Consider the following 25908-nt stretch of genomic DNA (forward strand, 5'->3'; position numbering starts at 1 on the left):
AATTACACAAAATTGATAAAAAACGGCTCGGTAAAAATTTTAAAAAATTGCAATTAAGTGCGAAGCACGGTCAACTGTAAGAATATACGCTGCAAATGCCATTTTTTAAACATTACTATTAGGGGCCTAATCTTGTATTTGATACTGGAGTAAATCCAGAATCTTGGACTATTGGTTAATAAGTGCAGGGGAGAACGTCATAGGTATATCTGCTACTTTTTCCTAACCTTAATACTAAGAGCAGAGGAGCTCGTTATTGAAGCTAACGCAACCTTTACTAACTAAGTGTCAAGTGCAGGATTGCACAACCGTCGTGATTAGCACAGGGGAGCATGTCGTCGGTGCGCCTGTTATAGTTTTTCATACCATAGTGATAAGTGCCTAAGAGCACGTCTTGTGTGCGCCTGATAACATATTTTAACTTCAGTATTAAGGTAATAGTGAAACAACTCATTTCCCATAGGCCCACATTGTAATGTTTTGTGTTATGGGCCTGTCTTTACAATTAAGCTTTAGATACAATCTACTCAGGATGGAAGAATTATCCAAGACCTATTATAAAACTGCAAGAAATATACATGTTGACCATCACTTATGGACACCTTTTTCTCTTTGAACTCGGTTACCCTAATCTGGCAGGGATCAACGGTAAAACATCATATCCATCACCCAAAATGCATCATTCCAAATAATTTTAGCCAGAAATCATTGATCAGAATTCTCATTTATAAAATTAGTTTAAGACATATTAGACCGATAGGAGACCACTTTACATCGAAATATACACTGTGGAATTCCCTATACATTTTCAACCAGTCAGTGGCCCTATGACTTGCTTCAGTCTGACCTAAAGTGTAGTTAAGCACGTCATCGGTGCGCCTGCTTTATTTGTCTAACTGTAACTTTAAACACAGGAGAGTACGTCATCAATGCGCCTGCAGTACTTGTATTTAACTAACCTTGATATTATAATTTATCCGTTGGATGCCCCTTTTTCTGCTCTCTGAAGTTTCTTATAATAATTGTGAGATACACACTTCAAAGGAATTAAAACTCAAATTTAGTGACATAGGCTTGAAATATGTACCTAATGCAGAAAATCTACATTTTATAAATTGGAGTAGACAAAGTGCTTAATAAAATATGTAATAAATGACTGTACGTTTCTAGAATGGACTTGAACAGTTGTCTGGAATGTATACTGGAATTTAAGTCAGATTGAAATCACACTTCAGAATATTTTCACCATTCTCAGTCAAGTTAATGAAAAGTAATCGGCTTTAGAGTAGACATTGTGACCTTAATGATGTAATGCGTGACACAAAGAAGGGTTCTAATATACTGACAGTAATTCTGGAATATATGTAGGAATCAGTTCCAAAATGGAACATTGTGACCAAGATAGGAATCACACACTAAACTAAACCATTATGACAAGGACTTTTATGAGCCAAGATGCTGACTACCTACCTATAATGGGAAGCAAGGCTATTCGGAGGGCTTCTTATGGCAATTTCAACGTTTTATGTATGCTTTGCTAGATGATAGATGAACAATATATCAAAGTTTATTTTGGCTTTAAAAGAAGATGTTGTGAAGTTTGCCTCTACCTTACCTCGAGATACTTGCGAAGATACATAAAAACTTATTTAGGCTCCGATATCGTTTTGGGCAGGTTGTGGTGCCAGGGATTCTTAAGATCAAATTTAGTACAATGTCCAAAAACACTCTATTGAGACTGTTTAACAAAAAGTGCAAGGGTAATTCAGCTTATTTCGAGGGGATATCCAGGGATGATTGGATGTCAAATATTTGAACAACCAGCATATGATAATCTCACTAAGATTATTAAGCTAACGAAATGATCGCATAGTTTGAGACCTGTAAGAAAAATAGAAACATTTCACGGGGAAAAGTTCTCATGTTGGATACTAGAGGAATAGTCAGTTACACTGATCCGTCTTAGCGGATACAGTCAGTAACAAACTTATTGCAAACGTTCAGATTTCTGTACGGATACCATCATCCACCGCACGAATGCTAATCTAAAAATAGCCAGGCTTTCCCCAAGAGAATGTACCTCAGTTTAAACCTTGGTATTGAATGCATATAGTAAACTGTCTTATTAATCCTGAAAGGATCGTTCAATTAATTAACATAACATGTTAAACCTACAGCTATGAAGGTTTAAACAAAACACAACTGATGAGCGCTTCCAGTCAGCTGTATTGTCCATGTTGTAGAATACGTATTGAAATCTAGATCTACGATCTACTGTTAATTTACTACAAATCATTATCTTTTTACGCAGGTATCTAGTATTGATAATAGAATTGTAATTAAGTAAAACTAATTGAAGTCTTCCGCAAAACTTCATGAATTTATGACTTTCCATATCCACTGGGTAAAATTACTAATGTATCTCCATCAATTATTTTTTCTAACACATTCAACTTGTTTGGGTTTAAGGATACTGAGTTGATTGTGTGTTACTTTCTTTATAAATGCAAAACAATGCACATTTTTTTTTTTACAGAAATATCTAATATTTTTTTTGTAAATTCCATCTAGCAGACGACAAAAAAAGATCTAAAATAAAAGGAAGCCCTGCTTGACGTTTACATCGATATATACACTCAGCCAATCAGCGATTGCTATCAGAGGAGGACTTTGTAATCCACGCTTAAGAGAATAATAATCATTTTGGACAAGCTATCGATAAGTATATCAGACAACTGGACAAAACGTTGAAAAATCGTGGTAACAAGGAAAGTGTATTAATCATAATATGACTTCTGCTGAAGATCATGACTTCTTGCTTATATACTGTAAATACACACTAGATACTGTAAGACTAGAATTACAGAACTGTGCTGTCTATTCAAATGTGTTATATTTAGACAGCTAAGACATTGTACTACTTTTTCATATTATTTTTTCCATGTAAGAAATAATTGCAATATTTGATGGCTAAAATCCATAATCTGCCGAAGGATAATAATAACAGAACTGTTAGCGGTTGCGATGACAGACATCATTTCAACTTCTATGCTGTGCCAGAGATGAAACTAAGTAGACCATTTGAAATCAATCAGATTAAAAGATCAAGAAAATTATTATGGATTTGTTTTATTGGACTGTGAACTTTATTATTTCTGCTTTTATATTTTTGTGACAGACGGGGTGTGTTAATTTTTGGGGACTGTCTAATCAATTGTTATTAACAACTTTGTTAATGTCATTGTGAAATTTACTGGACATGTTCAGAAGACCGCCTACCTGTTGATTCAAGATTTAGCATGGTTCTGTCATGGAAATTCAACGTTAATTTGCCATCGCACCGTTCACTGGCAACTGGATACTTCTTATTATAACAAAAAACCGTATTCGTTGCTCTGTTCGCGATGACCTTACATCGTTCATTAAAGACTGAATACTTCTAGGGCCTTCGTTGCCGAGTCGCTAAGGCCGCTGATTTCAAATCACTTGCCCCTCATCGATGTGGATTCGAGCCTAACTCGGGGCGTCGAAGTCTTCATGTGAGGAAGCCATCCAGCTTGTTTACGGAAGGTCGGTGGTTCTACCGAGGTACCCGCTCGTGATGAAATAATTCACAGAGAGGCACCTGGGGTCTTCCTTCACCGCCAAAGCTGGAAAGTCGCCATATGACCTATACTTGTGTCGGTGCGACGATAAACCCAACAAAATGATATAAATAAATGGATACTTCTGGTCATAATAGAAAACCGTTGTGTATATTGTACTCTGAATATAAATACTTGAGAAGGATTATGATTAGAGATGTGACATTTAATATTTTACTGTTTATTATTTTGATACCACCGAAGTGAATGCCTTCAAATGTTATTTATTTCTGTACATGTCATGTTAGTGACTGAACATGCATTATTTAAATTGTGAGGTTAAACAATTACCTGTTTCTATATTGAACATTGTTAAGAGATAAGGCGTTGTAATGTCTGACGTTGTTTATTTCTTTACATGTGGTAAAATTGATTATGTTCGTTTGTTCATAATTTGGCCTCAAGATCATTTTTATTTTGAAATTATTCATTCTAAGTGCATTTCAAGATGTCAAGTTAAGGCGATGATGGTGTTTGTTCTATGAGGTATTGGTATAAGGAGCAAAAACATTTCAGCTGGTGTAGAGTAGAATCAGCCGATTCTGCAAAGATGATTATTCATTACTTATATTTGTGTGTTGTTGATTATTGCTACATATTTTGTGCTTAGCATTCAGAGACCGGAACGAAATGTTTTTTAGCCAAATATATCCTTTCCAGGGGAGTTGGGAGAAGGGTGTGTGTGGTGAATCTGTATTTTCGCTTGTTCATAATTTGTAATATAAGAAATATTTTGCTTATTGTGATTTCACAGTTTTGCAGTTTCTTGAGAACAGTGACACAGAGAAAATCTATTTGCGAAATTTGTGAAGTTTCAAAGTGATCGGACTGATATTGATAAAGTTACGAGAAAGAAACATACTGCACATTTTTGCCAACTCGAAACACAACACTTTTGTCAGATATTCTAATATTGTGCAGAACGTAGTAAACCGTTGCAGCGCTTTTGAAATAGTGCAGAAAATTTACATTCTCTTTGTGTTTTTCCCATTATCTAACTTTTATGTTCAACCACTTTATTTAATTTTCAGTGTCATAAATACATTCTATTATATGACAAACTTGGTGGAAATGAACTTGTTGAAACAATAGCGAGTATCATAGTTTATATTTTGCCATGATATTTCTATATTCAATATACTGTAACATTTATGCACAGTTTAAGGCGTGACATTCTGTAGTGTTAGAGAAATCTTGAAAAATGTCGACCTGTATACATCTATCATAGTCAATTTTTTGTGGGTCAAGATTTGACAAATGAAAAAATTGTTATTTGATGAAATTACTTATATTTCTGGCATTTGTTGAGCAAAGTTTTGCATATTTGTGAACTTATCATTAACCAATCTCAGACTGCAACATCTTTTAACTTGCCTATAACCTTGTGGCGAGTATAAGAAATATACCCGTACTTGGACTCAGTATTGTTATATTTTCTGGTTATTTGGGATTCTGCAGAACATCCATTTTACTGTTACAGTAACAGAATTCACTTAAGCCGGTGCAGGGGTGGGGTTCTGATGGATGTTGCACATTTTATTGCCTCTCATGAACAGACTCAATCAAACCGAGTCTGCTATAATGTTGCTTGGTTGCGTTCTATGCTTCCAACGTACCTTTTCTTAGATTTTACTTTCAGTTTTGAATAAACACCTTCTTAGACCAGTGATTATATTAACATTTGAGCCGTGCCATGAGAAAACCAACATAGTGGGTTTGCGACCAGCATGGATCCAGACCAGCCTGCGCATCCGCGCAGTCTGGTCAGGATCCATGTTGTTAGCTTTTAAAGCCTATTAGAATTGGAGAAACTGTTAGCGAACAGCATGGATCCTGACCAGACTGAGCGGATGCGCAGGCTGGTCTGGATCCATGCTGGTCGCAAACCCACTATGTTGGTTTTCTCATGGCGCGGCTCATTTAGAGCCAAGTTTAGGAAGTGTGGATGCCATTCTTACAGGAGAATTGAATTCAGAATCTGGAGTTTTATGTCAAACTTTATCTGGGGATATACTTAAATTTATGTGTATTTAATGGGGATAGAATCATATTTCTGAATTTTCTGACAATATTGACACGCAGGATTTAGAGGAGATTTTTTATTGATAAAACATATAAGAACGTTGCTGTTTATGGATGAACTTCAGATTTTGATATATTTATAAAATTGAACTTACATACTCTTCTTTAACGTATGTGCTGATTTTTCTTATAATCATATTGGTGCGGTAATAATTAGATTTATCAATGCAGTACTTGAAATTTAAATACATTACAATAACCGAGAAAGTTGTTTCAAAGGATTTCCGTTTTTTTGTCAAATAAATAATTCAGTGAGGTCGGTCAACCGAAGTACCCGACTGAGTAAGACATTTGTGAGGAACTATCATTTAGGTCCTTGTTGAAATGTTTTCCTGCAAAACCCGCGGTTAACTGAAATCGTTCCACAGAACTGGAGGGGAACCTGGTTAACAAAATAATAGTGCTGAAAATAAGTATTATGTTCCATCAATGTGGCCATGAAGAAGTGCAACAAAAAATGTTTAAACGTGTGTCATTTGACAATCGTCTGTCATCGCTGGTCTCATAAGAAATAGAAAAGCCTTTCAAAACCGATTAGTCAACTTGAATTTAACGTATTAATAATATATTATCAAAATGGCACCAGTTATTTACATCGACCTAGCCTATAATCTACTTTGGTCATTGTTATTGATAATGTCAGTTATTGCACAATCAAAGAAGGAAAGTGTCCTACTATTGATTAATAGATTTTCCATTCACGTACCAGATGTTAACCGTTTGAAGGAATACATAAGCTCAACAAACCGAAACCTTTTTCCAAATTGACCAGATTCTGTGCCAGCATGGGCACAAGATGCTTGCACTTCCGCCTTATTATGCAAAATTAGCCCGAAAAAGCTGATATTGACAAACCTCAACAACTTTGTGACGAGACATACTTATCAGAAACTGGTATACTTTGTTTCGACATATTTTCTCCCGTTGATGATTATGGATTGCAAAAGATTTCATGTAAAAGTTTCGAGCAAAGGACAAGCATGCATAAGAAGAAGAACCTTATCTTTGATGTATTGTTCACCATTGCATCACTTGCAAAAACATAATTCTATAACCTAAGCAAAGCTTCCTAGATTACAAAACAATATGATTTGAATTTTAAATCATTTATGATTACTTTATCAATCATAATAGATCCAAATGTTCATTTACATACAAAATGGCCGTATATTTATGTATTACTCAAGATTGATTTATTTCCTCTTTAAACTTTTGCAGACTTTAATCGAAAAGAAACTCAGTTTTGTTTGAACTTCCGGCAAATGTCTTTTCATGAAATGTTGTTGTTTTTTTTTTGTGCGAGTCGGGCGTAGCTAGAAAGAAAAGTTAGCAACATATTTTGAACAATGGCAAAATTTATTCAGAAAGGTTAACAAACAACAATATTAAAAAGTTATGAAGACATGATAAAACAATCTATTATAATATCAAAGCACAAAATGAAAATCTTTACTGAGCGTGATTTGTAGTTTTTTTTTCACAAAGTTTCACAAAGATAAATCAACACAAATCAATTCAATTTGTTAAATGAAATTCACACCGAATTAATTTTAATAAATACAATATTCTGGTAATAATCAGCTTAATTGTAATCTAACTGTAACACAAGATTTAGCTTTAAAGATACCTACATCAGGTAGCGTTTCCTTATATATCAAAACTAATCTATTTCTAGTATTTTCTCACACGTTCTATGCATAACTAGATTTTCAGCAACTTCCAGAAAGTTCTGCAATAAGGTTCTGCCTGTTTGTACAGAACAACTACTATTTACCAGAATGATCTTTTTTCTTTATATCTCTAGGCAAAAAAAGTACTAAAAAAATAAGGGTAATTCATAGCTAATTGAAAGCGATTACAAAAACAGTAAAATTACTATGCATAAACAAGTAATTAAAACTAAACCCATATGACACCTCCTCTCTGCAAGAAAAAAAAACCCGAAGAATTTATGCAAGAACAATAAAGATACAGAAGGAATAGTATATGCAGCTTGGTGGCTGAATACAACTAGGACTGAACGCCACTAAATTAAAATGCAGAAGAGCAAATATAAAAACAACACGTTTTCTATTGTAAAACAATTTCTCTGATATTCATTAAACATATTAGATACATTCAAGTAAGTTATAAACGGAATCCGGATAGTCAAATTCATTCATGTCTTTTACTTACCTTAAAGGTTTTTTTTTTCCAAATGTGGTGCCAAAAGGACTGACGCATTCATGAGTATTGCTTTGTGTTTGTCGAATGTTTTTACATGCGTCATTCATAATGAAATTGTTTCCTTTATTTAGAAAACGGGTTAATTTTAATAAATATTACAGCCATACAAAGAAATTGCATCAGTTGTCTTTAATATGTAGGCAACAACACGTTAAGAGATAGCTGTGACATTAGCTTTATAGATTTTACATGTGTATATCCCAAAACATAAGATAAAATGTGCTAGTATAATTCTTAACACTGAATAGTTCTAAATGATGTCTTGGAATTAGCTTTTGATTGGTGGAACTAATTAATCATTGTGGCAGACAACTTAAAAAGCAAGCATATGTATCATACTGTTCACAATAAAACAAATTGAATGTATTCATGTATCATATATATAAATATGAAAAAGTCAGTAAAATCCTTGCGCAGGTATAAAATATATTATCTATTAAAATATCAAAGTTCAATTTCCAAGGAAAACCAGCGGTAGACTTTTGAGTTTTTTCAATAATTATAATTTTTTACTGCAGGCACTTTCCATTGTACATATCTTAAAAATGTAACTGCCCGGAGATATGTACAATTGAAAGCGCTTGCAGTAAAAAATTAAAATTATTGAAAAAACTCAAAAGTCTACTGCTGTTTTTCCTTGGAAATTGAACTTATATATATATATATTTCATCTACTTGCATCAAACTTTCTATTCGCGAACATGTTATAAAATTATGAACTTGCCTTTGACTCTTATTAGGTTTATTTGCTTGAGATCAGTGTCACAAAAATTCTAACATACGAACATCTTATTTGCTGAATTTTCTTAGTATACTGTTTTGAAAACAAATTCTACATTAAGAATTAATTATAACTATATCTTCACATGCTTCACATGTCGACTATTTTAACATTGTCCTCAATCTTAAAGAAGTATATAAGTTTAAGAAACATCTAAGTATATGAACAGCGAAAAGTAGAAAATCTATGTGTGATCCAAAGCGGAGACAAAAACAATGATAGTTGTTATCTGGAAAAGGACACTATCGCTAATAGAACCACAATCTTTCGTGTGATAACGTACATCTAAATACAACTGGCAATTCCTTATTACAATACATAAATAAACTACCTTTGCATTACGCAAATACGTGTCTTCAGGCGTATTCATTTCCTAAAAACAACAGTAACAAATATAAACGAATGATATTAAGTAACACAGAGAGTTTGCTTGCGATTAAAGCTAGTTTAGACCTTTCAATATTAAAAAAAGGTTATATGCGCCCTTGAACTGGACGTCAGAGTTTAACATAATTTGTTCTGACAACATATATTAAAGTAACTTCGACATAGGAAGTTTAAAATATATCACGAATAAATGACAGCCCATGTGTTTTACATAAATTTGGCATAGTTTTATCTTTCAAACTATAACAACGTAAAAACATTTTGAATTTTAAAATTTTGCCGTAAATGGAACGTCTGAAAATAAGCAAAATTTAGCATTTTTAAAGCATGTGACATGACATCTAAACTGAAACACATTAACACCGGAATTTGCCTTGGACAACTGAATGTCAGACAATAGTATCAACATACTGCGAGATAAATAAACACAAACAAGAGAGTTATATTAAATGTATATCATATTTATATCCTGCAGAATGAAAAATAAACTAAAGTAATTAAAATAAACCAAAAAAAAAAAAAAAAACATACATCTAAATAAGAAATATAGTCTATTGAATAATAAAACGATATCAAAATCACTCCTAATCTTTTCTGTATTTGCAGATTAGTGAATTCAAGAGAAGTCCCATCTGATATATGTCATCGTGCTTTTCTCCCAGCTTTGTACAAAGTTTGGGCTCCTGGTGCACCTGCACATGCCTTGCCATCTGAAAATTAAAAATGTTTTAAACATAAAATATGCTGGTTTAAAATCAGCAAGTTGTTGGTAATTACATGTTAAACTGTAAATGATTACATTTTTACATGTGTTATATGTTTGTTCGTATGTAGAACGGAACAATAGCACTGTTACTAAAGATATTTTGCTTTATCGTGGCGCAAATTCAAGTATGAAAAATTCTTATGCAAAGGATGTTAAATATACCAAAGAAAGTAGACGACGATTCAGATATAGATATAAGTGTTCTCAAAGAATATTAAATTCTTCAATTTGACTATTGCTCGTAAAAATATTTATTTATTAATGAATCAAACTGTGTTCACTTTAATAGAACAATGTTGCTTTTCGCATCACACTTCAGGTATTCTTTAATCTATCAATGGTGAACAAACCATTTTTACAACTTTTACCAAAGTTGTGACATCTAATTGATGAAAAATATCACCCATTTTGTACTTGTGTTTTTGTTTGTCTTATCGTAAATGGCCCATCTCCACACTGAAAAATGACCAACTAACCTTGCAACATACTATATGGCAAAATATCAGCTAAAACAATGCAAATATTGGAATGTCAGTTTAGCTGGGGTTTTCTTAACATAAGCGGTCCATGCTCTCGTTGAGCTATTCTACTCATTTGATTTAATATTACTCAGAGATGTTATTTTGTCATAGAAGTGTCTCACAATTTCCAATCTAAAATTTGTTGAAACAAAGTTTCATCTCATTTACTTTTGATGGTACGGATACTACGATTTCTTTGCTTACTGTAATAACCGTTTTACATGTCATATTTCACAAAATTGCGACCGCCACACACTATTATGCACATACAAAATATACTTGTAAAACTCGAAGTTTAAACATGTTGACTTACATGCAAGGAGCAATTGATTTGTTTCTTCGAAAAGTCATCAGCTGAACGTAGAAAAACACGAAGGGTCTCACAACCTGGGACTCTCTAACGTTAACTTAAGTTACGTCAGTGTAACCCTTACTTGATAATACTATCAAGCAGAACAACAAGCGTACCTGATCTCCTCTGGAACGAATGTAAACTGTGTCGGCGTTAAGCGGTTTCAGAACGAGGCTTTTGTGATGTAACACACACAAGATCTCGGACAGCTGAAGACAAATCCGCAACATGTTCACAGGATCAATAAGTTCTTCCTGTGGAAGAAAGTCCGACAGACAGACGAACGAGCCCTCATTAAGCGCTTCTCGAATAAAGAAGCGTTGTATAAAGATGTTTTTGAAAGTCAGACACTTTTTACCAATACCTATCAAAACAAATCATTTTACTATACTTCCTTAATCTTATATCGTTCAGCAACAAGACATTTGTTAAAATAATAAATTTGCTATGAACAAATCTAGACAGGTCCGTAAATAAACTGAAGACATAAAACTTTATTTTAGTGCTTAATGTTTCACTGTATGTCCTATTTATTGAAACTCTAACAAACATATATTAAGTTTTTAAGTAAATGTGTACATTCCCAGATTATACTAATAAGATCGAAGGCAACGGACACAGAGAGACAGGGGAGAGAGTGATAAATATACTTACGATATATAAATATATATCCTTCCTTATTATACCTGGAATGTTGGAACCTAATTCTATTTATCCCGTAAAGTACCGTTAGATATGCAAACTGGATTAGAAGTATTGTACTCTTACACTATAACTTTAGTTACAAGTTTCTAAAAACAATTGTTGGCCTTAAATCGCCCACCTGAGTGTCATAGCTCAAGCAAGTTATACTCTGGTACAGATTATCTTGGAAACATTTTGAAAAGTGCAGATTCAGAATAGATTCTCTTTTCATTTTGAAATGCACGTAAGCATAGCAGGGTACTTCTTTTCTTTTTTGTCTGGTGAACATGGTTCGAATAATATAGAAAAGGGCCGCCCAAGCAAACTTAAAATCAGATCAATACTTTCACAAACGGTGCTGTTTGACTTTTTCTCTTTAAAAAAAAAATAAAACAGACTGCATAGACAGTCATCTACGGAGGACCTCATTTAAATCATTTAAAAATCAGACCTGCACCTTAGGAAGAGATATTAGGAGATATTTATATTTTAGCTCTGACAGCCTCGTGTTTTGACAAATTTAATACGCTTGGTACGGGATCATCCAAAGGTTTGTGTGATGTTAATTTTAAAGCGGGCTATTAGTTTCGGGCAAGAAGAGTTTTCATAGTTATGGCCATCTTTCTTAATGAATGAGAATAATTGGAACAGTCCTGGTAGCGACTTACTCAAAGAACATTTGTGTCAGTAAATTTAAGTTTAAGGGTAAGGCTTATTTTGCTAGTGCGCCGCCTTCTTGCAGCAAAACCATTTGAAAATCTTCGAACAGATCGCCCAATTAACAGTTATCTGTAGATTGTTTGATACCGAAAAGATGATTTAGATGGACATGTCATTCTAAAGAAAGTACCGACGGAGGTATGATGGACGGTGTGTGATCACTTTGTTCTCAAAACATACCGGTTTTAATCGGCTTCGTTGATTGCTCTCCAGTTCTTGGCGTCAGACTCTAGAACACAAGATAAGGTACATTTAAAACGTAAGTCTAAGACAATATCGTAATGGTGAAATATTATTAACTCTACCTTAATGACTCTGCATTCCATGGGCATACGAAATTTAGAACAGTTTCCTATGCAATAAAGATACTCACATGTAACATCACAGTTCCGCAAGTATTTAAGGGATATTCATAATAGTTTATGTAATCAATCCACTATTATATTTATACAAACATTGTATTCTCTCTTTTTTATGATACTTCAAAGAGTCGTTTCATCAAATTTTCTTATTCCATATTTGTTTATACTCCTGTATATGAAGTCTATAAATGGCAATATAAGCTAAATTTAAACTAGAAATTTGCTTTAAATATTTGACTTCTATATAAGTCATATTTATCTTCAAATTTAGAATCTGGGGTTATTTCAAGGAGCATACTTAGGACAAAATTAGAAGTAATGAGTCAGGTGTTTCACATAAATCACTTTAAGCAAATACATTTTAATGTGAGACCATCACTGTAAGCAAATACATCTACCATCACTGTAAGCAAATACATTTTAACTATTCGGCTATTTTCATAATCTGAATAAAAACAGAAGACGAATTTGTCCTAAACGAGTTAATGAGCCCTTAATTCGTGCATGTGACACTTGTTTTGGTGAAAGTTATTTGAATATCTCTCTATCTATCGATACAAACATGCGTAAGACATAATGACAGAACAACATCAACAACAACAACAACAAAAACAAAACAGAAATTACTCTTAGCATAATATTGACCTTGAAAACTTGAGGTAAGAGCCTAACTAGTAACACATCATTTTGTTGGCAAAATGGTTGTGTTCATTTGCTACAAAATCCAGACACACACGTACTCTCTCACACACGCACGCACGCACGCACGTACATACGAACACACAAACACATGCACGCACGAAAGCGGACGGGGAAAATACTGCGTGCGTCCTCCTGTTAAAAGGCGAGGTGGAACAACGACCATTCTGGTCGGACTTTTATCTTTAAGATGTGTTTTATATATCAATTGTTTTGAAACAAATCTTCCTTGTCAAAACATTTCAATGGACTTTATTATTTCTACCTAATATCATTTTAGCTTGGGCAGACAGCTTGGGATATTTTAAGCCAAGAAACTGATAATTTAACTACAATCGATACGAAATCTTTAGTTATAATAAGAAACTTTGCAATGCTATATATAACTGACTTGATATATCATTTACATCATGAACGAGGATTGTCCATTTGAAATGAATATTGGTATTATACCAGTAAATGACGTTATCGTTATATCACAGTTTCGAAAAGTGAAAATTGCGTTACCGTTAAGACACTTAGAATACCTTACCTTTTTCCCTAGAATAGCTGGCAACGTATACAGAATCGGATTTAAGGCAGAGTTGACTGGTAGAATGAACACTGCTGCCCATGCGTAAACATCGCCGGAAATTACACGTCCAGACATTGCCATCATACCTGTTTGTAAAATCAAGGCATTGAGAGTTTTGATGTGATAGTGCTTGGCAGTCTACTGATTTTGGTAAGTGGCAATGTAGTTTTTAGGAAGCGAATATTTTGTGTTATATCTAATGTTTGGGCACGCATTGTATCAGCAGGACAAGCAAAAGTAAATGCACAGTTCGTGATTAACGACATGTATTTCAAGCAAAACACTGCATTTGACAATTGTATTCTCAATATGTATAGACTAATGAAATATTCTAACACGACCTGATTTGTTTTCCTATTAAGCATTTGAACTATGTAAAGCGCCTTTGAACGTGAAATTGATCATGAAAAGGGCGCTATATAAATCTGGTATAATAATAATAATAATAATAAACAAAGAAGGCTGAAAACTGTGTATTATTTTATAACAATTCATTTTTCTGACGAATAACTTGACAGACACCTTCTAAATATGTGATTTTAAAAGGTTTATTATCAGTCTTCTCTTTCCGTGTTTGTTTTATGTTTCTTGACAAATCCAACGTGAATAAGTGTACGTATGAATCGAAGATAATTAACGTTCTCTATGTGTACGTGTACAATACATTTAAGCAGAAAACAAATGTACATATAATGGAAGTGGCCAAATCAGTGCTATTCAATACTCATTAACTTGAGATTATATAATGTATTGATAACACGTGTTTTTCATGTTAGAACATGTGCAAAAAACTCGGGGATTTATTTGCATCCGAGCCGCGGAAGACGAGGGTAACAACGTATTCAGAGGGATTCTGCAGATGTATGAGCCCTTGAGAATGAGAATATCTTTGTTACTATTGTTTTACAACATTTAGTTTAGAACCCCGTTACATATTATAAAATTGCGAGAATTTGAACTGACTTTTGTATATGTTTGGCATTTATACGATAAAAATGAACATTTAAGCTTACCAATGCATCCTATCGGGAACCAGCATAGAAAATCCGTAGCTACAACCAATAGTAAATTTCTCGACACATTTAGATCCCTCTTTCTGTTCCTAGAAGCTCCAGCTACACGTGACTTCTTTATATTCATGTATATCAACCACTGGCCAAGTGCAATCAGAAGAAACGCGATAAAGTTAAAAAAGATAAAAATCAACACGGAGTACAACCATCCAGAAGGTCTATCTTTCGTCAGTGGTAGCGCAATGCAAACTCCAGATTTACTGTAAAACCCATTCTTGAAATATCCGGTGTGCAGTATTGGAAACAAGGCAATAGTCAAAGCAATGAACCACGCAGATGCTGAACATATGAGCGCCTTCTTTGTATCAAAGCGGAACTGACCGAATGGATATTTGATGACAATTAATCTATCTAATGTGATAAAACACAGAAACATGACACTTGCCTCCGATGACAGCGTAGACAAAACCCCAGCAAAAATGCACCAATAGCTATTACGCCAGTAGTCGTCTATAAAGATGTACCTTCATAAATACAAGATTTATAAAGAATTTTCTAAATTGACATAATATTGACATAAAAATACATACATTTTAAAGAATATTCCAACAAAAAGGTATTGATTAAGACTAGTGTACAGTACTTCCCAGTAACGTTCATTTTAATATTAATGAATTAATGATTAGTCAGAAGGTTATCTTGCATTCGCATTAGTCTAAATTCCAAAGAATGTTATACTTCATAATTATATACTGAAATATCAAATAATCATGTTGCTAATAGTATATCAAAATCAAATTGATCGAGTGATGCAAAAATATTATGTTATTCAATTCACAGCATTTTTAAACATCATCAAACGCACAAAACTTTATGGTTATAGAAAACGAGTTAGTATAATTTAAAGAGGTGTGGATTTTGATATTTCATTAAACAAGGTTAAAAGCATTCATATATCATCGATAGGGTTAGAGTACAGTCCGCAGCAATTCACCAAATACGCCAATGGCGAAAAAAAAATTTAAAAAGTGGCAGAAAAATCTTTTGCCGTAAATGTATTTTTTTAATGTGTATTTCTTTGTCTAAAGTACTCTCTATCTACCGTACCGTACTATAACGACGTAACTTTATTTTTTGTTATAATTTTCTTCCCTATATATGTGTATGGCTATATTAAAACTTTAGATATTTTATGTTTCTGATCAAATAGAGATTGCAATCACTAAATAATCAATTTTCTATGGTGTCATTATTTGAATTTATTGAAGTTTTACAATTATTCTAAGCGTACGCACATTTTCAAGAAAGTGCTTTCATTTATCGTTAGGTTATTAACTAAATAACATTCATTTGATGGGTTAGTTATTTTGTTTAATACATTTGTAATAATGTAAAAAATATATATCCGATTTGAATTTTGAATTCTTAATTCAAAACAGAAAATAAAAAAAATAGTTGAACTACTTTTAATCCTTATTAAACTGAATGTCATTTAAAGCATGGTAGGAGATAAAATCTACCTTTTTCTGAAGATCGCATCTGCAATAGCTATTATAATCAGATATATCCCCATTAGAAAATCTGCAACAGCTAGGTTTGTTACAAAGACACCGTATCCTAATTTGAGTCTTTCCCTATCAAATGCCAGTCTATAAATTACTGAAAGTATGTTTCCCAACAAAGCACATAATCCTATGAGCCAAAGCATTGTCTGCAAAGCTGAAATGCGCATGAGGTCTTCGCAAGATGAAAACTCGTCCTTTTGTGGGAAACATTTCTCCTCCGGAACATAGTTCGGACGTATACAACAAAATTTAAATGCTGGTGTACGTAGTGATACAACTGAAGACAATCCAGTAAATATACCCTTTTCATAATTCATAATTACATTTGATTCAAAGTCAATGTGTTTGGCATGCAAATTTCCGAATCCAAATTCATCTATTTCTTCAAAGTAGTTATTGCTAACTTCTAGATAGTCGAGCGTTAAATCAGCAAAGGTATTTGAAACAATTTTTCTCACTTTAGTATTAGTAATTCGTAGTTTTCGTATAGACTGCAATGGTCCGAAGGTATATGATTCTATCTTAGAAATGAGACGATTCCCTTCCAGGTTTAAAATTTGAACACGTTTAAGTCCTTTAAACATAACCGATGATAGATGTGTAAACAGATTATAACTTATATCCAAAATTCGAATATTTTTAGTAAGAATGAAGATATTTGGAGGTATTCTTTCCAATCCACAACGCGATATGTTTAGCAAATACAAAAATGGAAAGTCAAGTACGCTGTCTATTGACAATTTCTTATCAACAACACTATTTCTGATAGTTAATGAACGTGATAATTTAGGATAATGCTCTACAGGTATAATACTCCCGTTGAAGTAGAAGCTATTGCAAGTTACAACAAATCCATCACATCGGCATCCGACTGGACAAACAAAGTTACAAAGTGTCTCATCATCACCATGGATACAGTCGGCATGGCCGTCACACACTTGGTCAAGTGTAATACACATTTTACTTGATGCACATTTATATGCATTTGGGCAGAACATAGACGACTGGTACTCTGTAATAAACAAGAAATAAAGTCAAACAGGAAAGCCACATAAAGAACTAAGCGACCCATTATAGGAAACGGCACCGTCTTGAAATGGTCAGTTGCAAAATAATCACTGGAGAGTTTGAACTAGATACCTGACACCAAATCTCTTTTCTAATTCTACTCTTTCTTAACTTATATGCCTTTCCTATTTAAGCGAGCCTGTTTCAATGATGTATTGGTTTATAAATTTGATACCTTTACATATATTGGGGAAGTATCTTGCAGTCAGTGAAGTCAATCTATTCCAGTTGTTGACCCGAACATTTGTTACAAATTTATATTCCTTTTCCTGATATGGAACCACAGCCTGTTCCCAAGTTCGGTAAACAAATATTCCAGGGGCTTTGGATATGTTTCCAAACATTGATTCTGCCACTAATCTAGATTCTGGGCTGCTTTGAATAAATATGACCGCACTTTGCGATGATTTTGAGAACTTCAATACGTCCAGTACATCATTAGCTGAAACGTTGTATTTGCATTCATATTCTCTGTCAGTCAAGGCGTATGGCTTAATTTCTTTGTCCCTTATTCTAAGAAGTCTATGTTGAAAGGGCAAATCATCTTGGGTACTATCAGATACATAGAGTAGATGTCTTATTATGCTATTTGCGTTTCCCAGTTGCTTAGCCATTGCAATGACATCTGGACCTCGATATTCCGCATCTTCCTGTAATATGACTATTTCTCTTTCATTGTCATCACAACCTAGATATGTAAGAAAAGTAATACAAAAAGGATATTTTTTCGTTTCAGTGTAAATTTGACAACCTACTTATAAAAGAAAAATAATACAGAGAAAATGGTAGTCTGTTTCCGTACAAGAGTGCAAGATTGAAATATCTTTCACGAATGGACATCAGATGTAATACTTTAGCGAGTGACATAGAAGAAACTGTAAGATACGGCGTTTATGCGTGAAAAATAGTTTGATCTTTCATGTAAACCAGTCAGATTTTTTTATCATACTTTGACAAAATTAACCCATTTAATTTATAGTATCTTGCCAGTTGAAAAAATGATATTTTCACTGTATAAGTACTATATTTATTTTATGCGCTTCTGTGAAATACTAAAATTTATCAGTGAAGTAAGATCGATACATCCGCTGTTTCAAACAGCGAACATATCATTTTATTTTTCACGGGTACGGAACTACACTTGAATGCGAAATAATATGAATTATAGATGATAGAAAATTCATTGCAAAATATTCTTCAGTAAAGATATAAATGTATAAAACTAAAATCAAAAACATGAATATTTACATTCTATTATAAGTAAATGTAAAAGGAATTATGACGTAATGATGCGATGCACGTGACGTTGCGCGGGCAAACTGGATATGATTTTGTAAAACCATTAAAATGTATGAAATAAATAGCAAATTTATTTGTTTCAATGTAAGATTAGAATATATTTCCCTCGTGAACACCATTGAAAATACTCGTATAAATATTGCACTATAGTCTTCAGTTGGTGAAATTTATTTCGATATTTTGATAATTCACAAAAACATGCAATACACATTGTAGCTTGATGATGTGTAAAAATTACACTTGAATCCTCAATTCTAAATACGTAGCATTACGTTAGATAACAATATCAGATTTTGCAGCTTATATATAACGATACAAAAGTTTTTATTAGTGCAATTATAAAGGCGACTGTTCACAATTTTTATCTTTTCTCAATTACGTGTAGATACTATGCAAGTGACCAGTTAAACCAAGGTACTGACAAATGATTTTTGCGAAATATCCTATTTTAGAAAAAAATTACCGGAAATGAAATCAAAATAAAGCAGAAAATTCAACATTGATTTTGTCCTTTTACCTATGCCTAACACTTAATTTTACTCAGTTAATGATTTTTCAGCGTCGTATATACATTCCATACCAAACGTAGTGGAAATGAAAATGTTAAGAACGGCTTTTAAATGAAAAAAATAAATGAGACAGTTTTGCGTAGAAAGTCATGATTCAGGCACTGGCACCAGATCAGAAAGAAAATGCCTCCGTACATGTTATACCCTACCCCTAGGTATTCTATAAGAACCATGGTCATGAACGGGAAAATATACTAACCCGTTTCAATCGCGCATTTCATACCTGAAACACGCAGTGCGGTAAATGTGTACTACGGATATTACACAAGTGGTAATTTATCTTCCATTGTGTACCGGTCACATTTTTTCAATACATCTTAGAAAAACAAAGCGTAGTTTATAGTAATTTCAACATTACACAAAAAACTTGCTTGAACTTCCCTGGTGCAGTTCCGTTCTACATTACAAAACCATTCTGACTGGTTGTTGTGAAAATGTATGTCAATCGTCATTTTACTACACGTGTTCGCTAAAATGTGAAAATGCAGCATTAATGTGCAAAATGAATAAAATAAACAGAACAGATGCAGACCAATATACGATTTCACATTAAAGACCATATACAAGATGAATTTCATTCATCATTTCGAGTTTTAGTGTAAAATTGTGATTTATTAAAATTCTGTTTTTGTTTGTTTACGTTTCGCCAAACATGTGAACACTGCCGTGACCTCTAGACCGGATATTCATTAGGGAAGACCAAGCAAGTTTTTTCTGTAACGTTGACGGAAGCATAAAATATGTTGATAATCTCAGCAATATGGAATATTGAGACAATGTGACTGTGATGGAAGATAAATTATCGCTTGTTCAATATACTAGGTACCAATTCACCGAACTGCGTGTTTAAGTTGAGAAATGTACGATTGAAACGGGTTAGTGCATTTTCCCGTTCATGACCATGGTTCTTATAGAATACCTAGGGGTAGGGTATAACACGTACGGGGGGATTTTCTTTCTGATCTGGTGCCAGTGGATTCACGGCTGAATTTCGTGTCATCAATACAGATTGCGTACATTTTTACAACTTCCCATACACTTTAACACAAACATACGATATGACCGCTTTGTTTTTTTTTAAATATGTTCTGAGGTATACTGGAACACGAAGAATGATAAATGAGAGAAATTTGTTCTAAGGTGCGCATGTTTTTAATAACAAATACGGTATTTAAAAACGCTCCGAAGCTGTCGCTGTTTTGCTGCGACAAATTTTGATGAGCAGACGATTCAAAGTAAATGTAAAGAAGAGTTGCGTTAGAAGATTTCCTACACTAAAAGCTAAGAGAATTGTACCCAAAGCACCCCCTATATGAATCACCCTTACTGCAGTGTTTCTCGTCCTCTCCATTAGGGCACTGTATCTTGCCGTCACAAACAAATCTAAGTGGAATACAAAAGCTGTTCGCACATTTCATGGTGCCAGGACGACACTTGTATGACTCTGCCATAAAATAATTTTGTATTTCAAAGTACGAAAGTTTTATTTTACGTTGGCAATGTAAAATATGCATAGATTGCGAGAAAAGTTGCATCTTGTGCTTGTTTTCTGTGTAGGTCAGGAAGACAGCAATTAATTGAAATTCGAAATTTAAAGATAAGATACATGTTGGTTTTAACATTATTACAAATATTTCATAGAAAATAAAAAATGAAGCTATTAAGTAAATTATGCAATAGTAATATAAATTATAATAAAGATCATCAACCATACCGCATTCTTGTAGATGTGAGCCTGATCTGCATCCGAAAATATTTTGTGCTCTGTCAACATCATACATACATCTGACAGATTCAGGAAATACTTTTCTACCCTCGTTACAGCCAACTATGTGAAGATCTGGTTTGAAGTCTATAAACAATGAAAACACTCATTGCATATGAGCATATTGGTTAAAAAGTGATAGCTTATCCAGTTCATTATACGTTAGTATGACTTCGAACGAATTAATCCGAAAATTTGAGCTTTTATGCAAACTGGTTTGCCTCAGATCAGACATTGTGACTTGTTTTCATGGGCATATATTTTATTTCAATTAAAAGTGAGCATCTGAGTTGCATGTAGCTATATATTTCAATTTATATTTGAATGTGAAGTATGTACCATTATTTGCAATGGTGCACACATAGTTTAGATAAATATATTGATATGCATTCACATCTCACAAAGTATCAGGGACTGGAAAGGAAACACAATTATCTTGAAAATAGTGATATCAAAATGAGATCACGTGTGTTTGAAATTACATTTTATGCATGTGAAAAGAAAGTAATTGTATTACAAAGATAAAAAATGTCTAGCTCATACTGGTGTTACTTTTCTGCAAATTGTTTGTCAATCTTTTCTTTAGTCTAGATTTAATTCAGATACATAATATTCGTTTTGTCGATCGGTTGTAATATTGTGTTTTACTGGTATAGAAAGGTTTTGGATGTGTTAATATTGCGGACAACATGGTTACCTTGTTGTAATCTTATTAACATATGATAACAAAAATAGAAAAAATTGAAAGCCATGGAATCTCCAACACGACATAGATTAATGTAATCTAGGTAAATTGAGCCTGTGCATGAACTGTAGTAAAAAAATTAGCAACCATTACGCCATTAAGTCGCGGGTTAAGCAGAACTAAACATATATACATTTATACGAGGGTCCTACAAAAGTTTTTGGGTTCGGACGTCTGAAGTGCTACATTTTGTCAAAATTATTTTTATTACAAACCTCCAAAGTACATCCTCCGTACTGAAACACATTTTTGTAACCTTTTTACCAAATCAAGAAAAGCAGATGAAGAGTCTTCTTTTGGCATCTGTTTGAGACACTGATAAAAGACGCTGTCAAGAGAACTTCCGGACTTCTATTACTTTCCAGAAATAAAAGCCTTGGAAATAAAAATGTAACGAGGACTTATGTCAGGTGAATAAAGCGGATGGTTTACAAATTCCACATTTTAAGAAGCCAAAAAAGACTTAACAACCTCGCACTTGTGAGAAGACGCGTTGTATTGTGTAAGATGGTCTCGACCATCCTTTACTTGAACGTTTAAGTTTGTAAAATGTTTTCACTTTCTTCAGTACTGAGTTTTTGTAGAATGACTGAACGACTGGCCCATTAGAATTTAAGGAAATTGCGTACAACATGTTTTTTGAACTTATAGTTGTTTTGGCAATACACCGGCGGTTTTTTATCTTTTCGCTTCCATTGCTTATTATCAGTCCTTCTCTGTGGCTCAAACCTTTCTCAGGTCCAAACGCTTTTTCAGAATTGTTTGCACACTGCCTTCTGATATGCCAGTACAACTGGCTATATCTGTCACCGACAATCGCGCATCCTTTTCGACTACAGATTTAACAGCAGCGCTGTATGCCTTGGTAACAGAGGTTTTAGAACGGGTATCATCTTCAACAGATAATTTTTCAGCTTTAAAAGCTTTAATCTACGTACAAACTGTGGACATTGAAATCGGTCTGGGGTTCATATATATAACACAATTCTTCAAATATCTGCTTTGAATCTATATCAAGCCTAATGCGGCATTTAATATAGCTACGAATTCAAGTCTTTTAGTCCAGTTTACAATGTGACAAGTAGTTTGGTCAGTGTATACGACTGCGTAAAAACTGAAATAACTCGGTCATTTGAAAAGAAATTTGCACAAAAACTGGTATCGCTAGCTAATGGACACACAATTCAAGTACCATGAAGCATTTTAGAAAATATTTGGATAAACTACGGACGCCCATTATTGACTGAGCTCTTTGCAGAACCCTCGTACATGTTATAAGTCATCGATTGTGACAGAATACTGATTAAATGAATTATAATTTATGTTTCGAAAAAGAAAGGAATGTTGTGAACTGTAAGAGCAGACACATGCAAATTCAGATACTCAAAGAAATATAATCTAAGGCAACCAAAAACCGCCACGCCAAGATTTAATTGAAAAGGACGGTCAACTAATTGTGGTTCAATAAGAACATTGTATCCCTAAGATATATTTAATTTGTTCCTTATATTTTGATTATCAGGAAAAAAGTCAAACCTTCCTTGCATGTTACGGGCCCTACGCTTAATTGCATGTGATCAAAGCTTTTGTTCAAATTTTTCCAAGGAACAGATCTGTACGATGCATAACTGTAGTTGAAATATATTTTATCCATTTCTTTATCCGAGAGCGATTCATTATTGTCGCAGTATCTAGCGGATCTGAAAATATTTCAACAACACAAAATATAATGAGTTTAGAGTTTTATGTTCAAGAACATCAAAAGTAAATAATAGTCACATACAGTGACTTAAAGATCTATTTCTCTAGAATATGTTAATGTTTTTGTCTATTTTTCAGCCTGTATACTGTTGGACATTACTCTTTCTTCTTTCACTGTATCTTATGGATAATGCGTAAAACTCTGTAGAAGGCAGTCTTTAAAGGCCACTGGCCAGGAATTTCGAGCATGTTAAGGTTTCGTATATAAGGTATTCCCACTACCTTGTGACTCTGAAACATAGTTAAGAATGATGCTTATTGCGTACCATAAACACCCCAGTATTGTTTTTACCATAAAAAATTCCAAAGTGGAACCTTTACAAATCTATTAATACATTCTTGTATCGAGAGTATCCGTATGTTTTGTATGATTTCATATCTTTAAGTATTTGTAATATTTAATTTATCACAGTTTACTTGAACTATAAGACCAAAGTATGATTCATCCTAGATATAGGATGTATGACAAGATTGGTATATAAATGAACAAACGTTTAAAGGGAGATAATTAGGTAATTCCACTGCGTAACGTTATTTCCAGTCTTTTGCATGATCAAGTTGATTAATTGTTATACATAAAGTAGGCTTTCTTTATCTGTAACTTGCTGGAGTGTGAAGGGGTTATTACATTTGATTTCATGAACAATAATAAAAGAATATAAGCATAATTATACAAATTGATAGTTACACTATATTAGGCACATCATCTATCTTCACAGAAGAAGCAATACAATCGCAGTCTTCATTTGTTTGATTTTGGGAAGGATCTTCAACTTTTCTCGCTGAATCTAGGGCTGGCATACACGACTGAACGATCTAATGAAATAAAACATTTGAATAAGTTCTTTAGTGGGGAAGTGGTGTAAGTTCTTGAAATAAGATAAAGAAATGCCAATTAAAATCTGTCAAGAGTGGACTACTTTATTTTAATGTTTATCTGAGTAAAATATAAATCATGTACGTCAGTAACATAAACCTTCTTGGATGAGCATGATACCATTTCCAGGCAAGTAGAATGAGTTATATCTATTTTTATCGAGGATGTCCTGGTCTATGTTTCCATGTTTCCATCTTTCCATGTTTAAAATAATGTAATACAAATAATGATGTAATGGGCGAATTCTTATTTATTTTCACAATTATCAATATAAGCGTACATTTAACCAAACAGCTTTTGTCTTAATTGGTTCAATTAGTTTTGTTATTACTAATTATTACTTACTTTTCAAGGCAAAAAGAGATATATAAAGTGATCAATATCATATGATAAAAAGACATACCTCATGAGTGCATTCAATGTTTGTATTCATAAACTGTCGATCAAAGTACATCTCCAATGCACCCTCTGACGGAAGTCCTTCAAATGTATTTGAAGTTATAATATTAACCCCTTCCCTGAAAAGTCATGCAGCTTCTTGAAAATGAATATTAAGTAACATATAACTTATTTCAATTAACACTACAGGACTCATTTCAGCTAACATAAGAATCCATTACAACTAATACATGATTCATTATAACTTTCACAGGAAAAAATTACAACTAGTGCCATACCTATTACAAGTAACACAAGGCTCATACTAATTAATGCATGGTTCATAACAAGTAACACAAGACTCATTACAATTAATGCAAGAGCCCATAACAGGTAGTACTAGATTCATTAACAAAAAGAAACATTGAAGTAGTTAACACAATCGTCATGACATGAAAAGTTAAAATTTAAAACTAACGTCTCATTACCACTAATGTAAATCTAATTATAAGTAACACAAGACTCATCACAACTTATGCGAAACCCAATGCAACTTCTAAAAGACCCATTACAGCTTATACGTATAAAACTGGAGCTAAGCATTGCTATTTTGTCTTTGACATCTTTCCTGATGTTGATTTCATGCGTTATGTTAAAACATTCAACTGTAAGAAAAGAGTACTCTAAAGAATGACATTCGTTTAATATTTGTTTACTATTAATTGTTAAAAATTGCATGAAAAAACAAATCCTGTAGCTACTCTAGGTACATGCGGATTGTACTTTCACATAATCCTAAGTCAGTTAAATCAAGAGTACATTGACACGTGTTTACTACTGCAAAAGGAACACGATTTTGCTCTAACGATTGAATTAGACTAAGTGATCTTCTTTTTCGTACGCAACTACACTGTCAGACCAGTAGCCTCGATGACACTTGTGGTTTGCCACAGATCCTCAATGCCTCAATACAGTTTCTGGTGGACTGAGGTATCTATCGGCCAATTCGCAGCACACTTGTGGTCATGCCTTTCACATTTCTTGAGTATATGCTCTACAGTCTGATCACA

The sequence above is a fragment of the Mercenaria mercenaria genome, chromosome 8 (assembly GCF_021730395.1).
Source record: "Mercenaria mercenaria strain notata chromosome 8, MADL_Memer_1, whole genome shotgun sequence".
Taxonomy (NCBI): Eukaryota; Metazoa; Mollusca; class Bivalvia; order Venerida; family Veneridae; genus Mercenaria; species Mercenaria mercenaria.